The sequence below is a fragment of the Oncorhynchus mykiss genome, chromosome 4 (genome assembly GCF_057628025.1).
Source record: "Oncorhynchus mykiss isolate SJ-2025 chromosome 4, ASM5762802v1, whole genome shotgun sequence".
NCBI lineage: Eukaryota > Metazoa > Chordata > Actinopteri > Salmoniformes > Salmonidae > Oncorhynchus > Oncorhynchus mykiss.
This window is the reverse complement of record NC_143025.1, coordinates 83,925,932-83,940,076: the sequence shown is the minus strand read 5'-3', so window position 1 is coordinate 83,940,076 and position 14,145 is coordinate 83,925,932. Positions and strand designations below refer to the sequence as shown.

The following is a 14,145-nucleotide window of genomic DNA, read 5'->3' as shown; positions in this document are numbered from 1 at the left end:
TTAAAGTAATTGGCAATGTCACTGGGTTTTGTGATGAATGTGCCACCTGATTCAATGAATGATGGAGCTGAGTTTGCCCCAAATTTAATTTAAGGTGCTCCAAAGCTTTTTACTATCATTCATCTTCTTTTCAATGTATAGTTTCTTCTTCTTTATATTCAGTTTGGTCATATGATTTCTCAATTTGCAGTATGTTTGCCAATCGGATGTGCAGCCAGACTTATTTGCAAATCCTTTTGCCTCATCACTCTCAAACATAAATGTTTTAAATTCCTCATCAATCCACAGGGATTTAACAGTTTTTAAGGTCATTTTCTTAATTTATGCATGCTTATTAGTAACTGGAATAAGGAATTTCATAAATGTGTCAAGTACAGCATCTGGTTACGCCTCATTTCCCACCACAGACCAACAAATATTATTTACATCAACAACATACAGTAGGAATCACTACAAAATGTATTGTATGACTTCTTATACACTATATTAGGCTCAGTCTTTGGAACTTTGGTTTTCCTAGAAATGGCTACTATATTGTGATCACTACATCCGATGGATTTGGATACTGCTTTAAAGCAAATTTCTGCAGCATTAGTAAATATGTGATCAATACATGTTGATGATTTCATTCCTGTGCTGTTTTTAACTACTCTGGTAGGTTGACTGATAACCTGAACCAGGTTGCAGGCACTGGTTACAATTTGAAGCTTTTTCTTGGGTGGGCAGCTTGATGAAAGCCAGTCAATATTTAAATCACCCAGAAAACTATGTTGATATCACATTAATTATCAAGCATTTCACAGATGTTATCCAAATACTGACTGTTAGCACTTGGTGGTCTATGGCAGCTTCCCACCAGAATGGGCTTTAGGTGAGGCAGATGAACCTGTAGCCATATTTCTTCAACAGCATTCAACATGAGATCCTCTCTAAGATTTCCAGGAATGTGGTTATAATTGGCAACACCTATTCTATAAAATAATTTCTCCGTAATTAATATTACCTGATTGAGGTTATCATGTAAATGTAATTAACTAGAGAGTCGGGACACCACAAAATAATATTTGTAGAGCTGTTATCTTCCGAATAAACTCTTAAAAGATCTTTAAGAGTTTATTCGGAAGATAACAGCTCTACAAATATTATTACTCTACAAGTAATATTTTACATCAATAGCAGTCAATATTAATCGTCACCTTAATTCAGTCTCATCTGAAAGTTGTAAATTCTTGGTTATCTTCACAAACCCTGGCTAACAAGTTGAATCAGCAATACAAAATTGGGTTTAATTATTTATTTACTAAATACCTAAGTAATCACACAGAATTACACATACACATAATTAATCTTACCTTGATTACAAATTACGTCATAAAGGAAAACGTCCCTAGCGGGCGGAACAGATATGACAGCTTGTTACACAAAAGAAAAGGGGCTGGGTTTGAGTGAAAGAGCGGGAAGACTGAGGACCAAAGGAAGAAGCTGTGCTATCGTAAATACAGTATTTTATGGATTCTAAATTACCGGCCATTTGGAAAAGGAAAATGCAATAAATATTTACTCTGACCTGCGCTTCGGTAGGTTGGTGGTAGATGGAAGGCCGTATTGCCAAACCGAGTCCATTGTCCTTTGAAGAATGTCTCTGGTGGTCAATTGGATACGTTGTAGTAACGTCGTTGTGTGATAGACGGCATACTCTGTCTCTTCCTTCCTAACCCTCGTTTGCAGCTGCTGTTGCTAACTCAATGGCTAGGAGGTATCACTTCTGTAGTGAATAAGAGTTCAAAGTTCACACCATTCGCAACCAAAGCTCACGCTGATGTTGGCTTCGTTCTGTAGTTATTATCTGAACCATTCTGACATCGGACCGTCGTCCTCACATCCTCGAAACAGGAGGTTATATTGTCGTCAAGGCTTTATATAGGAAGGGAGAGGAGGGTGTGTTTGAAAAGTTTTATAGCCCATGTCCCTTCACAGGGACGGGCCACTGATTGAGCAGAGCCTACCTTATGAAAACCCAAATCTCACATTTTAGAAGCTAAAATCACATTTCATCCCATCGCACATAATTTAACATTCAAACATTTAAATTGAATAAAAATTCCATGTGAATCCGATAACTCTGATGTGTAGACTTTCCACTGTAGAGTTTGTCATCTTATCATTGATGAGAATGTCTCAGATGACAACCGAACTGACATCATATCCATTAAGTACCACCGCATATGTTCAATTGGTCGGATTACCAGAATATAGTTCATTTCCCCCCACCTTCTGATGTTCCCAGAATCTCTATGTTAACCAAGGGGTTTGCAAATGTAACATCAGTAGGGTAGAGAGAGGAAAAAGGGGGAAAGAGGTATTTATGACTGTCATAAACCTACCCCCGGGCCAACGTCATGACACTAGGAAAAGGTAAAATGGACGTTAGAAGCCGTAGCAAAATAAACTGATAGAAGGTTGAAAAGGTAGGTGGATAATCAGTGTAGAATAATCGGTGTGTAAAACATTTAAACGTGTTAACCCTCGCAAGGCTGCCGGCCCAGACGGCATCCCTAGCCGCGTCCTCACAGCAAGCACAGAGCTGCTGGCTGGTGTGTTTAAATATATATTCAATTCCTCCCTATCCCAGTCTACTGTCTCCACATGCTTCAAAATGGCCACAATTGTTCCTGTTCCTGTTCCCAAGAAAGCCAAAGGTAACTGAACTAAATGACTATCGCCCCGTAGCACTCACTTCTGTCATCATGAAGTGCTTTGAGAAACTAGTCAAGGATCATATCAACTCCACTCCAACTGTCACCCTAGACCCACTTCAATTTGCTTACCGCCCCAATTGGTCCACAGACGATGCAATAGCCATCACACTGCACACTGCCCTATCACATCTGGACAAGAGGAATATCTATGTAATAATACTGTTCATTGACAACACCATAGTACCCTCCATACTCATCATTAAACTTTAGACCCTGGGTCTCGAACCCGCCCTGTGCAATTTGGTCCTGGACTTCCTGATGGGCTGCCCCCAGGTGGTGAAGGGTTGAAACTACATCTCCACTCCACTGATTCTCAACACTTGGGCCCCACAAGGGTGTTTACCCACGACTGCGTAGCCATGCAGGCTTCCAACTCAATCATCAAGTTTGCAGACACTACAGAGGTAGGCTTGATTACCAACAACGACGAGACGGCCTACAGGGAGGAGGTGAGGGCCCTCGGAGTGTGGTGTCAGGAAAATAACCTCTCACTCAATGTCAGCAAAACAAAGGAGATGATAGTGGACTTCAGGAAACAGCAAAGGGAGCACCTCCACATTGACGGGACAGCAGTGGAGAATGTAGAAAGTTTTAAGTTCCTCGGTGTACATATCACCGACAAACTGAAATGGTCCAGCCACACAAACAGTAAGGTGAAGACGGCGCAACAATGCCTCTTCAACCTCAGGAGGCTGAAAAAGTTGGCTTGTCATCGAAAACCCTCACTAACTTTTACAGGTGCACAATTGAGAGCATCATGTCGGGCTGTATCACCACCTGGTACGGTGAATGCACCTCCCACAACCACAGGACTCTCCAGAGGGTGGTGAGGTCTGCACAACGCATCACCGGGGGCAAACTACCTGCCCTCCAGGACACCTACAACAGCCGATGTCACAGGAAGGCTTAAGGTTGTAGGCGGTTGAGGGAGCTCCGAAATTTAGGCATCGCCATTAGTTCGCTTTGGCCTACGTTTTATCACACACACACACACATACATATATATATATATATATATATATATATATGTATATATATATACACACACACACACATATATATATATATATATATATATATATATATATATATATATATATATATATATATATATATATATACAGTATATACACACCCCCCACCCATCTATAAGTATGAATATGTGTCAGTGGTGTTAATACCATGTCTGATTTATTTGATGGGATTTTTCTATTTTATTTTAGTAGGCTCTTCATGGGTTAAACAGGATGCACCTTAAAGGGCACACAAATGAAGTTTACTGAAGTATCTATTGTCTTAATTTTGGCTTAACACGTGTAATTTCTCCTGATGAGAAATGTACTTACAAACCCAATGTAAACCAGCTATAGAAAATGTTTTTGAATTACTCCTGTTCTGAATTTCTGGTGACGTCTCATCACCTTCACCAGAAAATTCAGGGACATTGGTTGAAATTGAAATATGTGTAAACACTGAAAATTGTTAAGAAGTTTATAATTAATCAAAAGTTGTAATTGTGATTCGAACCATGAACTGGAGAGAGAGAGAGCGGTGGTAATGGGTGACAGTTACTCCAAGCCTTCCCCACATCAAATGAGGAAGCAAAGACCGTGGCTAAGTTCCTGTTACAAGATATTGTTCCATGATTCGGTGTCCCACAAAGCTTAGATAGCAATAGGGGGACACACATTTTTTCTACAATTTTCTTCCTACAAATGTGCCCTAGAGGACTGGTAGGCTTGATAAAGAGGTCTTTACTTGCTTTCCTGCGTTGTGACCAATTAGACATTGGGCACAGATTTGTACGGAGATCATAATACATTTGGGTGCGTTAATTTCTACAAGCACTTACCATTCCCCCTTAATACACCATACAAAACAGACTTTAATTAACACACTATTATTTACACTTAAAGATGCAGTCCGGGATCTTAACATATTGTATGAAATGGAATTCGTAACATATCATACGAATTGCTAACATAAAAAAATACAAATTTGCAGGATGTAACATATCATACAAAATGGATGGCAAAGTACACAATTGTGCAAATGTCTCGTGGAACAGTTTTGGCTCGTGAGCTCAACTTTCAAAAGTACTGGCTGAAATGTACTTAACTTTAGGAGCATCACTTTAACATTCATTATTTTTACTATCCATGCATTGTTCTAATCTTTTCCATTTTCCCATTCCATTGAAAAAATATAACTTTTTAGATGCAAGAAACCTCACCTTGCTCTTAGTAAAGCTATATTAGGCTATATGGCTATATACAGTGCATTCGGAAAGTATTCAGACCCCTTGACTTTTTCCACATTCTGTTAAATTACAGCCTTATTCTAAAAATGATCCAGTTGTTATAATTCCTTCATCGATCTATGCACAATATCCCATAATTACAAAGAAAAACTGGTTTTTAGATATTTATGCAAATGTATTTCAAATGAAATATCACATTTACATAAGTATTCAGACCCTTTACTCAGTACTATGTTGAAGCACCTTTGCCTGCAAATACAGCCTCGAATCTTCTTGAGTATGACTCTACAATCTCGGCACACCTGTATTTGGGTAGTTTCTCCCATTCTTCTATGGAGATCCTCTCAAACTGTGTCAGGTTGGATGGGGAGCGTCGCTACAGAGCTCTTTTTAGGTCTATCCAGAGATGTTCGATAAGGGTTCAAGTCTGGGCTCTGGCTGGGACACTCAAAGACATTCAGTGTCTTGTCCCGAAGCCACTCATGCATTGTCTTGGCTGTGTGCTTAGGGTCATTGTCCTTTTGGAAGGTGAACCTTCATTCAGGCTAAAGAGTCAATCTTGGTTTCATCAGACCAAAATAACTGTTTTCTCATGGTCTGAGAGTCCTTTAGGTGCCTTTTGGCAAACTCCATGCGGGCTGCCATGTGCCTTTTACTGAGGAGTGGCTTCCATCTGGCCACTCTACTATAAAGGCCTGATTGGTGGAGTGCTGCAGAGATGGTTTTCCTTCTGGAAGGTTCTCCCATCTCCTAGTGAAACTCTAGATCTCTGTCAGAGTGACCATCAGGTTCTTGGTCACCTCCCTGACCAAGGCCCTTCTTCCCCGAATGCTCAGTTTGGCCGCGCGGCCAGCTCTAGGAAGAGTCTTGGTGGATCCAAACTTCTTTCATTTAAGGATGATGGAGTCCACTGTGTTCTTGAGGACCTTCAATGCTGCAGAATTGTTTTGGTAATCCTGTCTCGGAGCTCTAAGGACAATTCCTTCGACCTCATGGCTTTGTTTTTGCTCTGACATGCAATGTCAACTGTGGGACCTTATATAGAGAGGTTTGTGCCTTTCCAAATCATGTCCAATTAATTTAATTTACCACAGGTGGACTCCAATCAAGTTGTAGAAACATCTCAAGGATGATTAATGGAAACAGGCTGAACCTGAGCTCAATTTCGAATCTGAGCAAGAGTTTGAATACTTACAGTACCAGACAAAAGTTTGGACACACCCATTAATTCAAGGATTTTTCTTTATTTTTGCCTTTTTATACATTGCAGAAAAGTAGTGAAGACATCAAAACTATGAAATAACACATATGGAATCATGTATATTTGAGAAAAGATTCTTCAAAGTAGTCACCCTTTGCCTTGATGACCGCTTTGTACGCTCTTGGCATTCTATTAACCAGCTTCATGGGGGATGCTTTTCCAACAGTCTTAAAACCTCTTAGAGCAAGGTGAGACGCTAGCGTCTCACCTAGCCAACAGGAAATGGAAATGCGCAACGCCAAATGCTAATAGTACTCGATAAAACTCAAACTTTCATTAAAACACACATGCAGGGTACTCAATTAAAGCTACACTCGTTGTGAATCTAGCCAACATGTCAGATTTTTAAAATACTTTTCGGGGAAAGCATGAGAAGCTATTATCTGATAGCATGCAACCCCCGAAATATCTGAAGGGGACGTAAACAAAAGAATTAGCGTAGCCGGCGCTACACAAAACGCAGAAATAAAATATAAAACATTCATTACCTTTGACGAGCTTCTTTGTTGGCACTCCAATATGTCCCATAAACATCACAATTGGGTATTTTTTTCGATTAAATCCGTCCATGTATACCCAAAATGTCCATTTATGAAGCCCGTCTGATCCAGGAAAAAACAGCTTTCCAAAACGCAACGTCATTTTTTTAAATTAAAAAAGTTGCCTATAAACTTTGACAAAACACTTCAAACTACTTTTGTAATCCAACTTTAGGTATTAGTAAACGTTAATAATCGATCAAATTGATCACGGGGCGATCTGTATTCAATAGCAGCAAGTCTTGAAATCATGGTCGATATTCTCTCTTTCATAACTTCCCCCGGTGTACCCGATGACAAGAAGTGCCTATTCCTCATTTCACCAAGGATTAACTTCAACCAAATTGCCAAGTCTGGCGACATCGTGTGGAAGCTGTAGGAACTGTAAACTGGGCGCTATCTATTTTCCCTTGCCATAGACAATACAGAGAACTGGCGGAGAGATATATATATTTTTTTTTGTGAACAGTTTTCCTTGGGGTTTTGCCTGCTACACACGTTCTGTTATAGTCACAGACATGATTTAACCAGTTTTAGAAACTTCAGAGTGTTTTCTATCCACACATACTAATCATATGCATATACTATATTCCTGGCATGAGTAGCAGGACGTTGAAATTTTGCGCGATTTTTTACAAAATGTTGAAAAAATTCACCCGATCTTTAAGAGGTGTTCCCACACATGCTGAGCACTTGATGGCTGCTTTTCCTTCACTCTGCAGTCCAACTCATCCCAAACCATCTCAATTGGGTTGAGGTCGGGTGATTGTGTAGGCTAGGTCATCTGATTTAGCACTCCATCACTCTCCGTCTTGGTCAAATAGCCCTTACATAGCCTGGAGGTGTGTTTTGGGTCATTGTCCTGTTGAAAAACAAATGGTATTAGTGGTTTCTTTACAGCAATTTGACCACAAAGGTCTGATTCACGCAGTCTCCTCTGAACAGTTGATGCTGAGATGTTTCTGTTACTTGAACTCTGTGAAGCATTTATTTGGGCTAAAATCTGAGGTGCAGTTAACTCTAATTAACTTTTTCTCTGCAGCAGAAGTCCCAGTTTCATCATAGCACTTGATAGTTTTTGCAACTGCGTTTGAAGAAACTCCTTGAAATGTTGCGGATTGACTGACCTTTATGTCTTAAATTAATGATGGACTGCTGTTTCTCCTTCCTTATTTGAGCTGCTCTTGCCATAATATGGACTTGTTCTTTTACCAAATAGGGCTATTTTCTGTATACCACCCCTACCTTTTCATAACACAACTGATTATCTCAAATGCATTAAAAAGGAAATCACATCTGTTAATTGAAATGCATTCCAGGTGACTACCTCATGAAGCAGGTTGAGAGAATGCCAAGAGTGTGCAAAGCTGTCATCAAGGTCCAATTGGAGCTACTTTGAAGAATTTGAAAATATAAAATATTTTATATTTTATTTGTTAGACTTTTTTTTGGTTACTACATGATTCCATATGTGTTATTTCATAGTTCTGATGTTTCTACAATGTTGAAAATAGTAAAAATAAAGAAAAACACTTGACTAAGTAGGGGTGTCCAAACTTTAGACTGGTACTGTATGTGAATAAAGTACTTCTGTTTGTTTTGTTTATTTACATTTTCCCCAAAATCTAAAAATCTGTTTTCACTTTGTCATTATGGGGTATTGTGTGTAGATTGAGGATTAAAAAAAATGTAATCAATTTTAGAAGAAGGCTGTAACGTAACAAAATATGGAAAAAGTCAAGGAGTCTGAATACTTTCTGAATGCACTGTATCTCAAGCAAGCTAGTTCAACATACCTGTTCCACCAGTAAAATGTTACATGTCAGGCATTTTGTTACAAATAGTTTACAGTTGAATATAGATTATGTATAAGGACAGTCTATATTGTATGTTGACATAAAAAAAAAAATCATATTGTGACACATATTTTCGGAAACTCATTTCAATTTGTAAGAATATCCCGTCTGTATTTTTTCACTTTTAAATGAACAGAAAGGGTTTATCATATGTATATTGCAGTAAAATGTGAATGGTTGATTCATGTTTTTATGTTTTAGCGGCACATTGATACAAACCAATTGAGATGCTGTGTCAGGACCTGACATGAGCAGTTCATGCTCAAAAACCCACAAACGTCGCTGAGTTAAAGGAGTTCTGCATGGGAGAGTGGGTCACAATTCCTCCACAGTGATGTGAGAGACTGAACAATAACTAAGTGACACAAGCAGTTATTGAATGGAATGAGGAAATTACTTTAAACATTGGACATTTAAAACTTCTTGAAACTAGGGGGCACTATTTTCATTTTTGGAAAAATAACGTTCCCAAAGTAAACAGGCTATTTTGTCAGGACAAGATGCTAGAATATGCATATAATTCTCATATAACATCTTAGGATAGAAAACACTCTAAAGTTTCCAAAACTGTAAAAATATTGTCTGTGAGTATAACAGAACTGATATTGCAGGCGAAAGCCTGAGAAAATTCCAATCAGGAAGGGACTCTTATTTAGAAAGCTCTGCGTTCCTATGAGTCCCTATTGAGCAGTGAATGAGATATCAACCAGATTCCTTTTTCTTCTAGTGTCACAATATATACAGTAGTTTCAGGCTTTTATTTAGAAAAATGAGCCTGAACGACAACATTGCGTCAGTGGTCAGCTGTAGGCTCTCAGAGTGTTTTGTGCGTAAAAGACAAATGCAGCCATTGTTTCTCTCTTTCTTACTAAGAGGCCACCTGTCCCAGTTGATATATTATCGAATAGATATTTGAAAAACACCTTGAGGATTGATTATAAAAAACGTTTGCCATGTTTCTGTCGATATTATGGATGTAATTTGGAATATTTTTCGGCGTTGTTGTGACCGCAGTTTCCGGTGGATTTCTCAACCAAACGGGAAATACAAAGGGATGTGTTTCAGCTATAAAAATAATCTTTATGGCACAAAATGAACATTTGCTGTGTTTTCTCGTGAGTGAAAACATCCGAAGCTCATCAAAGGTAAACTATTTAATTTGATTGCTTTTCTGATTTTTGTGACCAAGCTGCCTGCTGCTAGCTAGGCATAATGCTATGCTAGGCTATCGATAAACTTACACAAATGCTTGTCTTGCTTTGACTGTAAAGCATAATTTCAAATTCTGAGATGACAGGGTGATTAACAGAAGTGTGTTTCAATATATTTCACTTGTGATTTAGTGAATATGAATATTTTCTAGTAATATTTTTTGTCCATTGCGTTATGCTAATTAGTGTCAGTTGATGACAATTCTCTCGGATCCGGGAGAGGGAGTTCCAAGATTAACATAGTTTATAAAAAAAATAAAAATAAGTATTACATATTATGTTATTTGTTCCTTTCATCTAATATTAAGTTTTGGTTGAAGATCTGATAACATTCAGTGTAAAATATGGGGAAAATACTAGTCTAGTACAATCCAGCCAGGTTGTAGTTGGTCTAGACTAGTACAAACCAGGCAGGTTGTGTAATTGTTTTTTAATACCCGTGTCAATTTTGTCCTAAAAACACACACTAATTTACACTCACACACACTCACACACACACACACTACAGGCTCTGATGACGGTGAACTCCAGACTGAGGTAGCTCTACCCCGACAGTGAGGAGCCGTTTGATATCGTCCTGATGACTAATAACCAAGCCCAGGTCGGGGTGTGCATCATCAACAGCATCAACCACCATGCTCTGTAAAACATGCCTATAACACTCATAATGCTCTGCCACACGTACTGCAATGTCACCGCCACGTCTACAGTGTTTTAAGACATATCTCAAATCAAATCAAATTATATTTGAGGACCCACGCCAAATCTTTTCTGTCTCCTGAGGGGGCTTTGTTGTGCCTTCTTTAATTAAGACTGTCTTGGTTTGTTTGGACCATGATAGTTTGTTGGTGATGTGGACAGCAAGGAACTTGTAGCTCTTAACCTGCTCCACTACAGCCCCGTCGATGAGAATGGGGGCATGCTCGATCCTCCTTTTCCTGTAGTCCACATTTATCTAATTTGTCTTGATCACGTTGAGGGAGAGGTTGTTATCCTGGCTCCACACGGCCAGGTATCTGACCTCTCTATAGGCTGTCTCATGATTGTCGGTGATCAAGCCTACCACTGTTGTGTCGTTGGCACACTTAATGATGGTGTTGGAGTTGTTCCTGGCCATGCAGTCATGGGTGAACAGTGAGTACAGGAGGGGACTGAGCACGCACCCCTGAGGGGCCCCTATGTTGAGGATCAGCGTGGCAGATGTGTGGTTACCTATCCTTACCACCAGGTGGGAAAGAGCTGTGTGGAGTGCAACAGAGATTGCGTCATCTGTAGATCTGTTGGTGAGGTATGCAAATTGGAGTGGGTCTATGGTTTCTGGGATAATGGTGTTGATGTGAGCCATGACCAGCCTTTTAAAGCACTTCATGGCTACCTGTTTTGCAATGTATATTCATGTTTCATTGCATGATTGGACTTCCAACTATATGATGTTCTTTTGACCAAATATGTTGTTTTTAATGTTTATATGCTGTTGTTCATGATATGTAGTTGCAATCTTTGGCTACCAGCCTGATGACCATACCATCACATTTCTATGAGTTTCTGATAAAAAACAATGGTTCCCTCTACATCAGATTTAACCACTGAGAGTGTCAGGTTTCTTCAAAATCGAACCCAGAAGCAGACCAGGACAAGGAGAGTAGGAAGAAGGTGAGTATTTATTTACAAGTGAAAGTGAATGGTTAGATATATCCAGGTGGCGTAGCGGGCAGCGGTGGTGAGTTGATGGGAGTAAATAGGTGGATCCAATGGGGAAGCGGAATCCGACGACGACCAGGCGGGAATGGGGTAAATGATCCGGGTGAGTAACTGAAGACAAAACAAACGGAGGTAAGTTTAAGGCAAGCAATACGTAACAAACAACAAAACAAATTCTATCCAACTTGAGGCTGATACTCTGGCACAACATACTGTTCATGGCTAACGATCCGGCAGGGAATGGATGTCAGGTCCGGGCTTATGAAGAGGAGAGATGATGATCAGGACCAGGTGTGCAGATAGCTGATGGGATACAGGTGCGGGTAATCAGAAACCCCAACTGGCTACATTGCCCGGCAACCAGACAGACGGCGTTCCAGGACGCCGGAAAAAACACTCCAGGACAGAACATAGGCAAAAAACAGACTCAGGAAACGGGATTCGTGACAGAGAGAATCTGTATGACGGGAGGGCAAAGCCCCATTGGCAATCGGAAGGCTGTGGTGGTTAATTTCTTTAATATCAAATAGAGAGACAAACTTAACACACAAGTCAGAGTTATACTTAAACTAAATCTTTAATAATAAGAGCTTTGCAATAGCTATGACTTTCAACGATTCACCATTTCTATTGAACCATTGAAAGTGTCAACACAATGGCTACTGAGATCTTTTATAGCAAAGATACAACTGTCACATTCTGACCTTAGTTATTTTGTTATGTCTTTGTTTTAGTTTGGTCAGGGCGTAAGTTGGGTGGGTTGTCTATGTTCCTTTTTCTATGTTGTGTTTTGCGTTTGGCCTGGTATGGTGCTCACTCAGAGGCAGGTGTCGTTAGTTGTCTCTGATTGAGAATCATACTTAGGTAGCCATTTCCCACTTGTGTTTGGTGGGTGATTATTTTCTGTTATGTGTTTGTCACCTTTCAGAACTGTTTCGTTGCGTTTCTCCTTTGTTATTTTGTTTAGTGTTCTCGGTTTAATAAATATTTGATGAACACTTACCACGCTGCGCTTTGGTCCTCACCTCATTCCAACGACGAGCGTGACAGAATCACCCACCAACCAAGGACCAAGCAGCGTGTTAACGGGCAGCGGCCGAAAACGCAAGACTCCTGGGCATGGGAGGAGATTTTGGATGGCAAAGGACCCTGGGCACAGGCTGGGGAATATCGCCGCCCCAAGGCAGAGCTGGAGGCAGCTAAAGCTGAGCGGTGGTGATATGAGGAGGCAGCACGGCAGCGGGGCTGGGACGAGAGGCAGCCCCAACAATTTATTGGGAAGGGGGCACATGGGGAGTGTGGGGAGTGTGGCTAAGTCAGGTAGGAGACCTGCGCCAACTCCCCGTGCTTACCGTGGAGAGAGGTGGACCGGGCATACACCGTGCTATGCCGTGAGGCGCACGGTGTCCCCGGTGCGCAGGCATAGCCCGGTGCGTTACATTGCAGCTCCTTGTATCGGCCGGGCTAGAGTGGGCATCAAGCCAGGTGCCATGAAGCCGGCTCAGCGCATCTGGTCTCCAGTGCGTCTCCTCGGGCCGGGGTACATGGCACCAGCCCTGCGCATGGTATCCCCGGTTCGCCAGCACAGCCCAGTGCGGTCTATTCCACCTCGCTGCACTGGCCTGGCTACGGGGAGCATCCAGCCAGGTAGGGTTGTACAGCCTCAGTGCTCGAGAACCTCCAATGCGCCTCCACAGTTCGGTCTATCTGGTGCCTCCTCCACGGTCCGGTCTAGCCGGTGCCTCCTCCACACACCAGGCCTCCGGTGGCAGCCCCCCGCACCAGGCTGTCTCTCCGTCTCCTCCCTACAGGTGCTCCCGCCTGTCCAGAGCTGCCGGATTCTCCCGCCTGTCCGGAGCTGCTGGAGTATCCCACCTGTCCGGAGCTGCCGGAGTCTCCCGCCTGTCCGGAGCTGCCGGAGTCTCCCGCCTGTCCGGAGCTACCGGAGTCTCCCGTCAAATCGGGACTCGTGGCTAGGGTCTACAGTCCAAGGTCGGCGCCGAGGGTCGCCGCTCTAAAGAGGCCACGGAGGCAGGTTGGAGGCTGACAAAGACTATGGTGGAGTGGGGTCCACGTCCCGCGTCGGAGCCGCCACAGCAGACAGACACCCACCCAGACCCTCCCCCATGGGGGGAGGGGGAGGGGGGGGGGACTGTCACGTTCTGACCTTAGTTCTTTTGTTTTGTCTTTGTTTTAGTATGGTCAGGGCGTGAGTTCCTTTTCTCTGTGTTCCTTTTCTATGTTGTGTTTTGTGTTTGGCATGGTATGGTTCTCAATCTGAGGCAGGTGTCGTTAGTTGTCTCTGATTGAGAATCATACTTAGGTAGCCTTTTTTTGTGTTTCATGGGTGATTGTTTTCTGTTATGTGTTTGTCACCTTTTCAGAACTGCTTCGTTTCGTTTCTCTTTTGTTATTTTGTTTAGTGTTCTCGGTTTAATAAATATATGATGAACACTTACCACGCTGCGCTTTGGTCCTCACCTCATTCCAACGATGAGCGTGACAACACCCCTCTCAACCTACATGACGAACAACAGATACATGGAATGGTCACAAGG

General features: G+C 41.6%; 1 long non-coding RNA gene across 1 annotated transcript; it reads right to left on the bottom strand.

The window, feature by feature from the left end:
* Positions 1 to 11,529: 11,529 nt before the first annotated feature.
* Positions 11,530 to 14,106, bottom strand: LOC149984165 (uncharacterized). Its single transcript, XR_016495474.1, has 2 exons — positions 11,801 to 14,106; positions 11,530 to 11,698 (listed from the first exon to the last, which is right to left on the bottom strand). It is a non-coding gene; the product is annotated as an uncharacterized LOC149984165 (long non-coding RNA).
* Between the last annotated feature and the right edge of the window lie 39 nt (positions 14,107 to 14,145).